Source organism: Rhinoderma darwinii, chromosome 2 (genome assembly GCF_050947455.1).
Source record: "Rhinoderma darwinii isolate aRhiDar2 chromosome 2, aRhiDar2.hap1, whole genome shotgun sequence".
In the NCBI taxonomy this organism is placed as follows: Eukaryota; Metazoa; Chordata; class Amphibia; order Anura; family Rhinodermatidae; genus Rhinoderma; species Rhinoderma darwinii.
The window spans coordinates 335,668,687-335,679,695 of NC_134688.1; the positions used below are offsets into that span (position 1 = coordinate 335,668,687).

At 42.5% G+C, this 11,009-nt stretch overlaps 1 long non-coding RNA gene across 1 annotated transcript; it reads left to right on the forward strand.

Annotated features, from left to right (window-relative positions):
• The first annotated feature begins 228 nt into the window (after positions 1-228).
• Positions 229-1,372, forward strand: LOC142741269 (uncharacterized). The gene is made up of 2 exons (XR_012881055.1): positions 229-378; positions 493-1,372. It is a non-coding gene; the product is annotated as an uncharacterized LOC142741269 (long non-coding RNA).
• Positions 1,373-11,009: the final 9,637 nt, after the last annotated feature.

Genomic DNA, 11,009 nt, shown 5'->3' on the forward strand with positions numbered 1-11,009 from the left:
AAAGAATACAATTTTGGAAATAAATACAATAAAGTATTTTTGAAAATCAACTCTAAGAATTACTGGAGTGCTTTAGGTTTATTCTAAGCAACTTTAGTTTGGTGTTACTGCAGCATCACCGTGTGGAATGTACTTTTCTGTGTAGGGACCGTCATGTATTTGATGGTCGAGTTGTTTGTGCGTTAACACAATGAGTGACCATGTTTTTGGTGTTCATCCTACAGTCCAGGATATTAAAACCCGGTGGAGGAGCTGCAGGGACCAATTTCGGCGCGAGATCGGCGACAGAGGCCAAAGTGGTGATGGGGCACCAAAGAAACGGATGTACATATATACCAAGCAGCTGATGTTCCTCAAGGATATCATGGAGATGAGATCGTAAGTAAATGCCCTATTGCCTGCGTAAATGTTGCTTTGCACATGTCATGTCTGCCATAAAGCATTTTTGTACATTGTTGACTATTGGTTTCTGATTCTGCTTTTCTATTCCAGAACAAGGAGAGGAGGAGAGTGACCATGCAGAGTCCCAGCCGCATCCTCCCAGCAGTCGACTGCTGCCCCTAACCCCGGAGCTTACACCCCAGGACCCTGCCCCAGTAGAGTCGGCCCCAGCAGAACTCCCTCCGGAAGAAAATCCACCCCCTCGAGCACCAGCCAGATGCTGACGCAGTCAGTTGCCAGCCGCTGGGGCGCAAGTTGATACAAGGGTCCTTGAATACCTGCGTCGTGCGGCCAACGAAGACGGGCACAACTTTTTTGCTCGCGGACTCGTGCCACTGTTGCGGAAGGTTCCAGACGATAGGCTGCCACGCCTACAGTCTGCTATAATTTCCCTTATTGACTGCGCCACACCCCCCCCCCAACAATCCTCTCCAGTGTTTCTCTGCAATTGAGCATTGGCGAGGATTAACGGAGGCTTCTACAACCTCTAATTACCCAGGCCCATCCCAACCAGCCACCCCCAGTGCACGACATCACCAATATAGAGCAGTGCCTGCCCGGTTTTCCCCTGGTCCTCTTCCTGCCCGTGATCGCCATTTTGCTCAATACAGCAGAGGTCCTGAAACCTATTCTCCGCCTACCCAGCTACCAGGCACATCATCAGCACCACTATGCTGTAGACAAACATCCTCAGCAGCTCCATGTCCAGCATAGTGGTGCTGAAATGCCCGCGTTTAGTTCCCCGGACCATCAATACCACAACTTGTGAAAGTGGCTGTGGGATGATCTGACGAAGGTTTCTGTTTGTAGGCCTGCATTGTTTGGTCATATGTGTTTTGCACCATGTTGGTGCCACTTATTTGTGTTTTATTATTTTGCACCACGTTTTTGGTGTGCATTCAACATAAAACGAAGGTGTTTAAAGTTGCAATTGCATGTGGACATTTTTTTGGACCCTCCTCTTCAAAATGATTACCTAACTGTATATTACTGTACACTAACACACTGTTGACCTGGCCCCAAAAGAATGGCACGCGTTCAATGAGGTATTAGTTCATCTGTAGGGGTTTGCCATTGTTCTAAACAGATATGATTTCCCAATAGCCACAGAAAGGACAGTCGGGATTGGAGGAGAATTTAATTTTGACGAACAGAATTGATTCTCATGCAATCACTTTCAGGACTGTCAAATGGCAAGTACAAACCACAACAGATGTAAGCTCGCAACCCACGTCAAGGGTCCTCATGTATTGTGAGTCCCTAACACTACTTTCACGCAATCGGTGTCCAGATGTGAGAGATCTCCCTAGTGGAATTTCCGGCACAGTGTTGCTGGTGGGTCAAAAGTTTCGGCATCAAAAGTTGCATCATGAATACGGCAGAAGTTATGCAGAACTACACACGCTTGGATGACACGTGTCACATTCTGCGGTGACATTTGCATTGTAGACAGAAACACCCGCCACCTGTTAGACATAATGCCAAAGGCGCATTCCACACATCTTCGAGCTCAGCATAGGCGGTAATTGAACATGCGTCGACGCTCATCCAAGCCCCTTCTTGCAAATGGCCGCATTACTTGCCTTGTCAGGGCAAAACCCTCAGCTGCAACTATGACATATGGGATTGGTGGCCCGCTGGAGCCAGGGAGGATGGTAGGTTCGGGCACCGCCAGTTGATTATTCACAAGTCGTTTACCCATTCTGGACGAACGAAATATGCGGGCATCAGCAGAGCTTCCATATGAGCCAATGTCTACAATCGTGAAACAATAATTACTGTCTGCCAAGGCCAACAACACGATCGAAAAAAACTGAAATTCGAAGCCACTGTTCTGCCGTGGGCTGAGGCATGACCGTGGTCTTTAATCTCTGCCACAGCACAACACAGGTGGATGTCACAATGAAGGAAATGGTGGTCACTCCCAAAAGAAATTCAAAATGTAAAGAATGGTAACTATTGCCTGTAGCCAGAAATCTAAATGCAAGATAAAACAGAAACAATAAAGAACACATGTTATGGCGGACTTGTAAATCATACAGCGTCCTCTAAGAACTAATTGCAGTAGCAGACATACCTCAAGGTCACAAGCAGTTGTTCCACAGGGGAAATGCAGCACCGCATGTTGGTATTCTGGTAGGTGATTCCAGTGCGAATCTGCGCAAGCAGCATATCAAAGGTGGACACAGACATGCGGCAAAACGCACAAAATTTCTCAGGGTGACGCCGTAAGTCCTCATATAGTGTATGAAAGTGCCCTTTGGAGGTACGTTGGGCCACAAGTGGATGAACCCAAATCCTACTTCTTCTGCAGCATGGGTCGCCGTTCCCCAAATCTTCGCAAAATCATCCACGCGAGCAGCACACGTGCCAGCGACGGAGAAGGCATAAATGTTGCTTGCAAGCCAAGACACGTGTCAACAGTTTAAACAAACACTGGTTTTGGCAGAGGATGAAATAAGGCTGACAACCTATTCACCCAGCAAGCAGGGGTTTGGCCAGCCTGCCTTCTTGTAAGCTAGCCTCTCATTAACTGCTCCCTGCGTTTTTTACGCGTGTTTTAAACGCAGGTCGCGCGCGCGTTAAAAGTGCTGCAACGCAGCACAGACGCACGACAAACGCATTTGCAATGCACAAAACACACACGCTCGTGTAAATAAGGCCTAAGGGTGAGGTGGGGGGCGCTATCTACATGAAGGAGTGTATGGCACTAGCTACAGGGGGAGCTGTATGGTACTATCTATAAAGGTGAGGTGGGGGCACTAGCTACAGGGGGAGCTGTATGGTACTAACTATAAGGGGTGTCGGGGCACTGTATACAGGGTGGGCAATATGGTGGAATTAGTTATTCTGATGCCACATTTGTAATAAAAATTTATTATTAAAAATAGTATTGAAATATTTGTATTTATTTCTGACTATCTAAATTGTAATTGTAGACTACAAGCAAAAATTATTACGAAGATATTTCAGAAAATTACTTATTTAAGCTGGATATTTTCATGTCCTTCATTCTGATAATTTTTATTAAAAAAAAAATATTTTTTTTAAATATTTTTTGTTGTATCTAAAAAATTTATTATATTAATGTTAAAAAATTTAAGCTTTCAGAAAATGATCAAAGTGCATTGGATTACACTTCTGAAATTGATCAACCAACGCAGGACGATGAGATTTATATTTATGTTTAAAATAAAAATTCAAAATAAAGATATATTAACCTCTTAAGGACACAGCCTATTTTGGCCTTAAAGAGACTCTGTCACCACATTATAAGTGCCCTACCTCCTACATAACGAGATCGGCGCTATAATGTAGGTGACAGTAGTGCTTTTTATTTAGAAAAACGATCTATTTTTACCACGTTATTAGCGATTTTAGCTTTATGCTAATTACTTTCTTAATGCGCAACTGGGCGTGTTTTTACTTTAGACCAAGTGGGCGTTGTACAGAGGAGTGTATGACGCTGACCAATCAGTGACCAATCAGCGTCATACACTTCTCTCCATTCATTTACTCTGCGCATAGTGACACTGGGTTGTTCACTATGTGTTTGTCTTATACTGACACATTAACGTTACTGAAGTGTTTAGACAGTGAATAGACATTCCTTCCAGCCAAGACGGGATGTCTATTCACAATCCCAACACTTTGCTAACGTTTCTGTGGGACTTACAGCAGAGCAAACGTAATCTCGATGTAACCTGTCATTTACAGCGTGATCTTGCGAGATTACGCTTGTTCTGCTGTAAGTACTACAGAAACGTTAGCGAAGTGTCGGGATTGTGAATAGACATCCCGTCCTGGCTGGAAGGAATGTCTATTCACTGTCTAAACACTTCAGTAACGTTAATGTGTCAGTATAAGACAGCACATACTGATCTAGCAGGATCCCTATGCGCTGACTAAATGATTGGAGAGAAGTGCATGACGCTGATTGGTCAGCGTCATACACTCCTCTGTACTTTAGCACTTGGTCTAAAGTAAAAACACGCCCAGTTGGGAATTAAGAAAGTAATTAGCATAAAGCTAAAATCGCTCATAACGTGGTAAAAATAGATTGTTTTTCTAAATAAAAAAAACTGCTGTCACCTACATTATAGCGCCCATCTCCTTATGTAGGAGATAGGGCACTTATAATGTGGTGACAAAGCCTTTTTAAGGACACAGCCAATTTTTTCAAATCTGATATGTGTCACTTTATGTGGTAATAACTTTGTAATGCTTCTATGTATCCAAGCGATTCTAAGAATGTTTTCTCGTGGCACAATGTACTTTATGTTAGTGGTAAAATTTTGTCGATATTTTCAGGTTTTTTTTGGTGAAATTTAAATGTAAATGTATTTGCTTGTTAGACAGATAGTAATACCACACAAAATAGTTACTAGTTAATATTTCCCGTATATGTCTACTTTATGTTTGCATCGTTTTTTAAAAGTCATTTTATTTTTCTAGGACATTACAAGGCTTAGAACTTTTGCAGCAATTTCTCACATTTTTAATAAAAAATTCAAAAGGCTAATTTTTCAGAGACCAATTCAGTTCTGAAGTGACTTTGAGGGCCTTATATATTAGAAAGTCCCCATAAATCACCCCATTTTAAAAACTAGACCCTTTAGGCATTTCACAAGAAATCAAGCAAAGTAGAGGGGAAATTTAACATTTTCTTTTCTTTTACTAAAATGCATTGATAATACATTTTTTTCTTTAACACAGTACGTTTTACCAGAGAAATGCAACTCAATATTTATTGCCCAGATTCTGCAGTTTTTAGAAATATCCCACATGTGGCACTAGTGTGCTTATGGACTATCTAGCGGTATAGTGAGCATTTTGACCCACTGTTTTTTTGCTGAATATATTGGAATTAGGCAGTGAAAATGAAAATCTACATTCTTTCCACTAAAATGTTGATTTTTTTTTCATTTACACAAGAAATAAAGGAGAAAAAGCACCCCAGCAATTGTAAAGCAATTTCTCCCGAGTACGGCAATACCCCATATGTGGTCATAAACTGCTGCTGCTACTTGGCATGTCGATTTTGGTTGATTGTTTTTTGGGCGCCATGTCACATTTGCAGTGCCCATGAGGTACAAGCACAGTAGAAATCCCTAAGAAGTGACTCTATTTTGGAAACTATGCACTTCAGGGTAATCATCTAGGGGTGTAGTGAGCATTTTGATCCCACAGATGTTTCATAGATTGTATTAGAATGAGACAGTGAAAATGAAAAATTATTTTTTTTCCCAAAAATATGTCGTTTTGCACACAATGTTTTTTTTTTTACAAGGGGTAATAGGAAAAAACAAAACAATTTGTTACCCAATTTCTCCCAAGTACGGTAATACCCCATTTGTAGCCCTAAACTGCTGTTTGGGCACATGGCAGAGCTCAAAATGGAAGGAGTGCATTTGGCTTTTAGAGTGCAGATTTTGCTGGACTAGTGTACAGGCGCCATGTCGCATTTGCAGAGCTCCCTTAGGTACCAGAGTACAGTGTAAAACCCCAAGAAGTGACCCCCATTTTGGAAACTGCACCCCTCAAAGCATTTTTAAGGGGTGTAGTGAGCATTTTAACCACACAGGATTTTGTTTTTGTATTAGAAATGAACGCTCAGTGGATGGTGCAAAGTGAAAATTGCTCATTTCCACTGGTATATGCCATTTTAGTGCACAATATGTTGTGTCCAGTTCGTGCCACTGAAGACAAATACCTCAAACTATTAAGCGGGTTCTCCCGGTTATGGCTATGCCATATATGTGGACGTAAACTGCTATTTGGGCACGCTGCAGGGCTCAGAAGGGAGGGAGTGCCATTTTGGCTTTTGGAGCGCAGATTTTGCTTAGTGGTAGTTTTGTTTGGGGTTTTGCTGGTATTTCAGTTTTTGATATGTAAGCTGTGCGGGCTAAATCAGGGCATAATAAGAAGGTATAATAATGGGGTAAATAAATAATAATACGTAGATATGTGGCCGGTGTCGCACTGATAAATGGTGCCCAATCTTATCCGCTTTTGGAACACTCTGCACATTTTGCATCGCCATATTCTGAGAGCCAGAACTTTGTGAGGGCTTATTTGTAGATTTCACTGGTACCAATTTGGGGTACGTGTGATTTTTTTTTATCACTTTTTATTACATTTTTTGGCAAGCAAGGTGACCAAAAACCAGCAATTCTGATAATGTTTGTTATTCTTTATTTACGGAGTTCACCATGCGCTATGAATTACAATTTTACTTTATTCTGCGGGTCGATACAATTACGGCGATACCATATGTATATAGTTATTTTTATGTTTTGCAGCATCTGTACAATAAAATAATTTATATTTTGTGTCGCCATATTCTGAGAGCGATAACGTTTTTATTTTTCCATCAAAAAGCTGTGGGAAGGCTAGTTTTTTGCGGGACGGGCTGTAGTTTTTAATGGTACAATTTTGGGGTACATGCACCTTTTAGATCCCTTTTTTATTCTCTTTTGGGAGGGCTAGTGACTAAAAAACAGCGATTCTGGAATTGTTTTTTTTACGGTGTTGACTGGGTGGGTAAAATAGCGTGATATTGTTATAGTTCAGGTCATTATGGACGTGGTTATACCACATATGTGTACTTTCTTTTAAATGTTTTCCATTTTTTCCTATACTAAAACACTTATTATGGGAAAAAAGGCTGTTATAGTTTTTTTAACGTGAAACTTTTATATTTTTACTTTTTTACAACATTTTTATTAACTTTTTGTAACTTTTTTTTTGCCCACTAGGGGACTTGAAGACATAAAGCCCTGATCCCTATTCTAATACACTGCATTACCTACATAGTGCAGTGTATTAGAGCTGTCAGCTATTCACTGACAGCAAACCTATTAGGCTTCACCTCCCGGCGGGGCCTAATAGGCTTCCGTACTAGGAAGTCATTGTTAGGCTACGGTTGCCATAGCAACCATCGGCACCCCCGCGAGTTGCCATTAGCAACCATAGGGTGTGATCTAACCATCTAGATGGAGCGATCGCTGTAGCTAAGGGGTTAATCGACTGGATCGAAGCCTAGCTCCGGTCTTGGCCATTAGAGCCGGATGTCAACTGTGACAAACAGCCAGTGGCGGATTAAGTAGACCATGGGCCCTGGGCTGTTACCCATAGTTGGGCCCCCCTTCTCCACCGCCGCCCTGTAACTATTGTTAACACTTCCTTTTTGTCCAGACATTAACAAATGGGTGTTACTACTCCCCTTGTCAAAAGGCTGTGTCCCCACATACTGACAGTCTCCAACCATCGCTGACAGTAACGCACCGTGTAGGGACACATTCTCCTGACAAGGGGAATAGAAACACTTATTTGTCTATCAGTCCTGGACTGCACAAAGACTTTGTGAAATACAAGGATTTCCTATAATAAACATGTCAGTAGAGATGACAGATTGTCTATAAATCTCACAGTGACTCACAGGTGACTGCGTAGTTTTTTTCCTCTTCTCCATCCAGTCCAGACTTCATGACGACTTTTCCCGGCCAATACCCATTTCTCCAGAATTTGCCACTCAGATGTCTTTGGCTCCTCACTTTTCCAACATTTCCACACCTATAAACAAAGATAATATTATCATGGTGCCACACACTGTGCCCCTAAATATAATAGCACCAAACACTGCGCCCCTGAATAAAATAGTACAAACACTGTGCCCCTAAATATTATAGCACCATAGACTGCGCCCCTGAATATAATTGTGTCAAACACTGTAGATAGCACCACACACAGCCCCCTGTAAATAGCGCTTCACAGTCCTCCCCCTCTGTAAATAGCATCACATAGCCCTCCCCCTCTTGTATATAGTGCTACACAGCAATCCCGCTTAGATATAGTGATACACAGCGCTCCCTTCTATATAGTGCTATACAACAATGCCCCCTTGCATATTGTGCTACACAGCGTCTCCCCCCTTGGACCTGCAGCTCTCATAACAGCCTCTACACAGTATAATGCCTCCATAGCTGCGACACAGTATAATGCCCCCATAGCTGCCTCTACACAGTATAATGCCCCCATAGCTGCGACACAGTATAATGCCCCCATAGCTGCCCCCACACAGTATAATGTCCCCATAGCTGCGACACAGTATAATGCCTCCATAGCTGCGACACAGTATAATGCCCCATAGATGTGACATAGTATAATACCCCCATAGCTGCTACACAGTATAATGCCCCCATAGCTGCGACACAGTATAATGCCTCCATAGCTGCGACACAGTATAATGCCTCCATAGCCGCAACACAGTATAATGCCCTCATAGCTGCTGCACAGTATAATGCCTCCATAGCTGCGACACAGTATAATGCCTCCATAGCCGCAACACAGTATAATGCCTCCAAAGCCGCAACACAGTATAATGCCCTCATAGCTGCTACAAAGTATAATGCCTCCATAGCTGCGACACAGTATAATGCCTCCATAGCTGCGACACAGTATAATGCCTCCATAGCCGCAACACAGTATAATGCCTCCATAGCCGCAACACAGTATAATGCCCTCATAGCTGCTACACAGTATAATGCCTCCATAGCTGCGACACAGTATATTGCCTCCATAGCTGCGACACAGTATAATGCCTCCATAGCTGCGACACAGTATAATGCCCCATAGATGTGACATAGTATAATACCCCCATAGCTGCTACACAGTATAATGCCTCCATAGCTGCGACACAGTATATTGCCTCCATAGCTGCAACACAGTATAATGCCCCATAGATGTGACACTGTATAATGCCCCATAGCTGCTACACAGTATAATACCCCCATAGATGTGACACAGTATAATACCCCCATAGATGTGAGTGACACAGTATAATGCCCCATAGATGTGACACAGTATAATGCCCCATAGATGTGAGTGACACAGTATAATGCCCCATATGTGCGTACCCAATAAATAAAAAAAACATAATTACTTACCTATCCCAGTTCCCACGACGGTGGGGGATCCTTCTCCTCCTCTGCACTGTCCCGTGAGTGACTCCGTGCAAACAGGCGCGATGACGTCACTACATCGCGCCTGCCTGCACCGAGCCGCTCACGGCAGAGTGAATGCTGTAGCGAGGCTCCAGCATTCAACCCAACTGAATCTGCGTCCTGCGGATGCAGATTCAGCTGGAAGCGGGCAGCGCGGCAGCGCTGCATAGTTTTTTAAGATAGTGTGCGGTTCGGGCTGCGATGGGCCCCCTGGCAGCCTCGGGCCCCGGGCGGCCACCCGAAACGCCCATATTATAATCCGCCATTGCAAGCAGCTGACACCCGTGCCCATGGCAACCATCATTCCCGACAGGCTAGACGTCACCTAGATGCAGCGATTGCTTTGATCGCTGCATCTAAGGGGTTAATCGGCCGGATCTAAGCCTAGCTCTGATCCTGGCCGTTACAGCGGGTTGTCGGACAGTCGATACCCGGCGGTGATGGCTTCTGAGCCAGCTCCATCACATACACATTCTCAAGGAGCTGTGATTGGTCAGTCTGCTGTGACGGACCAATCACAGCCATCGCTGGCCGGGGATCGCTGTGATTGGTCCCCTGCCATCTTACTGTGCCGATCAACTGTCATAAACAGTTGATGGCACAGTTGTGTCACCCTGTCCTTTGACAGGGTGACAGTTTTTAGCCATGACGCACTGGTACGTCCCGGTGCCTTAAAGCACTGCAATACAGGACGTACTGGTGTGTCCAGGTGCTGCAAGGGGTTTTTGTAAATATATATTTTAAAAATCAGTATAACCAGTTATCTAAATAAAATTTTGACTTCCATTATCTAAAACAAAAAATGTATTTTATTATATTTGTTAAAATTATTAGGAACCTCAATAACTCATAGAAAGGCTTAGAAGAAAAGTTAGAAAAGCCCATCCCGGTGAGGATTATTGTTTTCAAAACGATCCAACTTGTGCACCAGACGAAGAAAGACCAGGTCCTGAACCAGACCCAGAAAATCAACTAACAGATAAAAGTTGGTATAGTTGCAACAACTGTACTATAATGTCCACTGTAACAGAAAGTATTTGTTGCACAGAACTGGATTCTTTGGAGAATTTGATAGACAATAGTCTAACATGCATTACCCAAAATTCTTCTTTTCAATCTGTCTACATGGACGAAAATGATTTGAAAAGCATATTAACCATAAACACCAACTACTCTGGACGTTCCTTTGATTTAACTAATCCAAGGTTGATTTATGAAATGTATTCATAAACCTATAATGTTTTGTTTTACTTTATTTTGTGTTTTTAACATTGATAATCTAATAATAAGATAATATTTGTAAGCTTTTAAGTTTTTTATGTAAAAAATACTAATTTTATGTGTTCATCATTACAGGAGTCTAAGACTAGCTGCATACCGGGTTTTCACAATGTGGGTATATGGATTCCTTGGAAAACACAATCGTCGACCAATATAATCTTGTGTAGTTCATCAAAGACAACAATTTCCAGATCCTAACCAAAGATATACTGGCTTTCAGTATTATGAGGATGTTCCTTTGTCAAATACTGATTTTGATCTAAATTTAAAAAATAAATAAAT